At 51.9% G+C, this 5,170-nt stretch overlaps 1 protein-coding gene across 2 annotated transcripts in view; it reads left to right on the forward strand.

Annotated features, from left to right (window-relative positions):
- Positions 1-1,656: 1,656 nt before the first annotated feature.
- NHLH1 (nescient helix-loop-helix 1) overlaps positions 1,657-5,170 on the forward strand; it is a 9,796-nt gene continuing 6,282 nt past the window's right edge. Inside the window, exons 1-2 of one of the 2 annotated variants that reach the window (XM_075122822.1) lie at positions 1,657-1,925; positions 4,259-4,388. The gene's annotated coding sequence lies outside the window, so the exon portion shown is untranslated. The remainder of the gene's footprint in view (positions 1,926-4,258; positions 4,389-5,170) is intronic. The other variant, XM_075122823.1, reaches the window with a different exon arrangement.

Below are 5,170 nucleotides of genomic sequence, written 5' to 3' on the forward strand. Positions count from 1 at the left end.
ACAAAAAGAAAAGGAGGACTTGTGGCACCTTAGAAACTAACCAATTTATTTGAGCATAAGCTTTCGTGAGCTACAGCTCTGTGATGTTTATGGGTGTGATGTTTGTGTGTATGTGATGGTTACAGGGGGGTGATGCATTTGTGTAAGCGCATGAGTGTGTGAAAGAGAGAGAGCTGGGCATGGGGGGGGGGGTGATGTGCACACATGTATCTATATGAGGGTTAATTTCAAGGTGCATGCTGCTGTTGCCACGAGCTCATTAGGCAGATATTGTTTTTTAATCAGTGCCATAGCAATGGTGATGCAAGCTCCTCGCCACCACCTGATCCCTCCCCTGCCCTCCCCTCCTCTCCCTGCAAACTCCGAGACCATCTGCTAAGACGGGGCCCCGGACTGGAGCTTGCCCAGGTGTGTGTGCCCATCACCTGGGCACCTCCTGACACCGCAGCAAGGAGAAACCAGCCCCTGGGGTGCACTGAGTGGGGACTGGAAAGGAGGGCGGGGGTAGAAAGGAAACCCCAGACACTAATGGGGGAAAAGGGGGAATAAGAGATGGGACTGGGAAAGGAGGGATGTTCCCAGTCAGCAAACTGGGGAGCTGCAAGATAGATAGATGGATGATGGGTGTGTATGGGGCTAGATAGATAGATAGATTAGATAGATGATACAGGGCTAGTTAGGTAGATAGTCCAGGGAAGGGAGTTTGTGGAGAGATTATTGGTATTGAGAGCAAAGTAGGAAGGATTTAAAATGAGATTTTAAAGGGGGGATCTGAAAGAGGAGGGGACAGGCCGCCTGGCAGGGAGGACGCTGCTTAATCTAACCACCAAAAAGATTCTAATGTGTTGTTAAAGCGCTTGTGAACATGTCGTATGGATATTTGTATGTTAGGAACGGCTGGCTGGCTGGCTGGCTGGCTGGCTGGCTTTCTTATCCCATCAAACTTTCAAAATCTATACACGTGCTTTAAAATCAATCCTCCACTGATGCTAATGGGAGCCGTGAGTTGTGTGTGAGGCACATCCACATCCTGTGCTTGCCTGCCTTACACACCCACACACCCACGCACATACAAGCCTGCACACCCACGCACAAAAAAACACAACGCACAAACTCACATGCGCACACACCAACTCAGGCACGCACACACAAGCATATGCACAAACACACACGCGTAAACGTACACGCACACATATGCACAAAGGCCCGCTCAGTGCTTCACACTGACTGTCGGAGTGAATCCTCAGGCCAGGTTCTGCAGGGTGGCCAGTCTCTGTGAACGCAGCATTATCCGTTCAGTTTCTGTTCCAAGCACTGTCCCCTCTGTCCCACCCCCATGCAGAGGAGAGGTCTCTGTTTGTTTCTCTCTCCCTCTCCCCCTGTCACACTCCCCCCACCCCAGTCTCTCTATTTCTCCTTTATGAAATATGCATGGTGAACAGATGTCTCCTTCTCCCTCCCCACCCCACTACCTCCTTCTTCCCTGCAGGACCACATCCAACCCCACCTCCCCTCCCAGGGGGGCTTTAACTTCCCTCCCAGCCAATGGGATCCCCTCTGCTTCTTTTAATATTTATGAGGGGGAGCACTGGAGTGGCCAATAGGAAGCCTGGGGTGGGAGGCAGCATGCTAGCTTGGGTGTGTGTATATATAGTGTATGGGCCGCATGCTTCAAGGTATGTCCATATAAATGTGTAGCAGCCCGTTTGCACCTCCGCATGTCTGGGCCCCAATGACAGGATCACTCCCCTCCCCGGGCCCATCCATCAGTGCAGGAGTCTGAGCACGCAGAGGGGAAACTTTCTTCCCCGTCAATGAACGAACGAGCCAACCAGATCCTCAGGGCTGGGATTATTCGGGCTTCGTCCTGCAAGCAGAGAAAAGCCAGAGGAACTTCAGAGATTGAGGATGTCGTCCGGTTAGGGGTAAGGCAATTGCTTGAGACGGGGTGAGGTGGGCATTAGAGATACACTGATAGATTGCGATCAGATTCATTGCTGAGGTACCAGGTGGTGACATACTATGGTGATAGATAGATAGATAGATAGATAGATAGATAGATAGATGGGTATATGGGGGATAGATAGATCATTCCATATAAATTTAGAAGGACAATATTCAAGACAGAGAATTTCCCCACCCACCCTCTGTTAGCCCTTTGATATAACCTTTGGCACACACACACTCACTTAACTTTGGAGAAGTCGAGAGGGGTTTTTTGGGTGTTGTGAGGGCTCTACAAAAGAAACCTTAGATCCAAACACCCCATACTCCTAGGCTGGTGGGGGGGGAGGTGGTCCTGAGTCCAGATACACAGCTTTGGCTGTCCAGGGTCGTGTTGCCTGTCACAAGCAGTCACGTGCTGCATTTGGTGACACCGCACTCGGAGGCAGGGAAAGGGCCACGCAGGGAGATTCTGGAAAGGGGAAAAAAGGTCTTTGGTCAGAATTTTGTTTTAGATTTTAATGGTCATTGAATGTGACAGCTGGATCCTGCCCCACTTCCCAGGGCGAGGGGTTCTCAACCCAGGCTTTTGCAGCAGCTAAATCGACCGGAACACTCAGTTTGCGTTTATTGCAGAGAGAAGTGAAAATCTCCCAAGAGGGAAAGTCACTGGCGTAAAGCATCAGGGGCTTGCAGGATGGAGTAGCTCAGACAAGCAGGCAGTAGGGAAAGGAAGCTGTTTAGACCCAATTCTGCAACCTGTACTCATGCGAGCAATCCTGGGAGTCCCGTGAGTCAGGACTTGATTAAGGCTCCTGCGTTGAGCCCCAGGGGTATAAATCATTGTCCCTGCCTGGCATTCACACCCAGAGGCCTGTCTTGCTAGTCATCTCACTATAATAACAAAGGGCCAGACCCTTGGCTGGTGTAATTGGGCGTAATTCCACTGACTTGGATGGCGCTATGGCAATTTACACTCACTCAGAACCTGGCCCGGCCAACTTGATTCCCATCTAGTGGGTTCCATGCAGAGGGTTGGCAAGTGAGGACAGGGCCAGCTCTCCTGGAAATGTGGCTGGTGATTATTCTGGGGTGGGGTCAGGGAGGTGGAGGTGGCGTACCCTGCCCCCACCCCAGATCCTATTGGCCACTCCTTTTTCATTAATCACCTCCCCTGGGTTTGGGGCTGGGGCTGGGTGTTTAAAGCAATTGGGCCTGCGTCAGGGACATCGTCAAAACATTAAATTGTGGAAGGGGAGGGAGGTGTGTCAGCGTATGGAACATTGTATGTGGTTATATTATATCCTGCAACATCGGGGGGGTAGAACAGTGGAGCATCTAGACCTATGGACAGTCTGGGGAGGGGGCAAAAGCCCCGCTTGTCCCACAGCAAATGAACCCCCTGGTCCATATTTGTGTCCTCACCCATTCACCCCCATGCAGGAGCAACAGAGCCAGGCTTCACTGCAGCCTCACTGCATCATCACCGTGCACCTTGTGCAGTCACTCACACCAGCTCAGAGCGAGCGCTGGGCCCCCCTGCTTTGCACAGGGTGCGAGGCACAGGGCGACAGACAATCCCGCCCGGTGTCTTCAGCACAGTGATGCTGGTGTCAAACTGGCCTAAGCGAGCGGTGGGGCAGTCCCAGGGCATCAAAGTCCACGGTCCCAGGGAGCGCGGGGCATGGTTAGAAAGGGACGTAGGTTTGACAGACAAGTGTTACGGGCGCCAATCCAGCGTGAGTCCACCAAAGCCAGGCAGCTGCTCTCAGGGGCTGCAGAGACCTGGCTGCAAGGAACACAGCCCTTGCCCGAGGCAGAAGAGTGAAGCACCAGCTCCCTCTAAGCTCGGTACTGCTGTCCAGGGATGTAAGCACAGCCATCCGGGGAGCCCTACTTGCTCCCATGGCTTGGTGATGCTGCAGCTCTCCATGGACAGCAATTGTGAGCCAGGAATGTGAACTCTTTGGGGCAGGGACCATGTCTCGCTCCATGTGTGCCCAAGCGCTCGGGAAGGAAAAGCAGCTCCCGGCTGCCCCTGCTGCACACAGCCCTTCCCTAGCTATTACCCACTCTCCCAACACACTGCTCCCAAGGCCAAGCGGGGAGGGAGGGGTTCTGGTCTCCCCTCTCGGGCTTAGAAGTGGGAGATCGGGGATCCTAGTTCTGTGGGAACATCCTTGAGAAAACAGGAATGGGAGAGCAGCGGAGAGAGAGAGAAGGGGAGGTAGGGAAATGGAAGAGAAAACAGAATGGATACTCACTTAACTTTGGAGAAGTCAAATTGAGAGGGGTTTTTTGGGTGTTGAATTAGACAGGCACAGCGCACACTGGTGATGGGACAGACACACACAGAATTTAAACACATGCCGACGCGCTCAGCTGGATTGGGGCCTTCTTGATTGACACCTGAACGGAAGCTTCTGGGCCTTGCCATAAGGAGGGTAAGTTACGAGTGGGTTGCACAGTTTGTAGCTCATTGCACAACCCAGGGGCTCCCTGCTTCTCTCCAGCCCGACCCCACAAGCTCTCTGGGTGTCCTTCTCCCGGCCCCCTCTATTCTAGAGAGTCCCAGCAACTCTCCCCAATCTCCCACCATTGCAGGGGTTCTGTGTGCTCCCTGTTTCCCCTTCCTCCCAGACCAGGGTCCCCCAGCTCCTCCTCCATCACACACACTTCAGGGTGCAAAGCTCAGAGCTGTGAGGGAGAAGGGGGCGTTGGATCCAGCTACAAGCAGTGCCCGAAAGCAGTTCCACCCGAAAATGGTTCCATCTTTGCTCCCCGAACCCTCGACCTTCGCTAGAATAACTTTTAATTTGTTTTTAATTAAAATGTGCAGGATGAATGAAATAATTTGCTTTCTGGATTTTTATTTTATTTGGTACAAGATTTCTAGGTAACATATTTGACAGGTGTTCCCCAGATTGCAGTGTAAGTGTGTGTGTCTCTGTGTGCGTCTCTGTGTACATTTGTGTGAGTTTGGCTCTGTATATGTATTTCTCTCTCTGTGTGTGCACACGTGTGTGGGCGAATTACTGTGTGTGTATATGTGTGTGGTTTTGTGTATATGAATTTGTGTGTGTGTTGTGTGCACATGCCTGTTTGGATGAATTATTGCGTCTGTGTTTCTCATGTGCGTGATGCTGTGTGTGTGTGTGTGTGTGTGTGTGTGAGCGTGTAGGTGAATTACTGTGTACATATGTTGTGGGTTTTGTGTGGGTTAATT

Source organism: Caretta caretta, chromosome 24 (genome assembly GCF_965140235.1).
Source record: "Caretta caretta isolate rCarCar2 chromosome 24, rCarCar1.hap1, whole genome shotgun sequence".
Classification (NCBI taxonomy): domain Eukaryota; kingdom Metazoa; phylum Chordata; order Testudines; family Cheloniidae; genus Caretta; species Caretta caretta.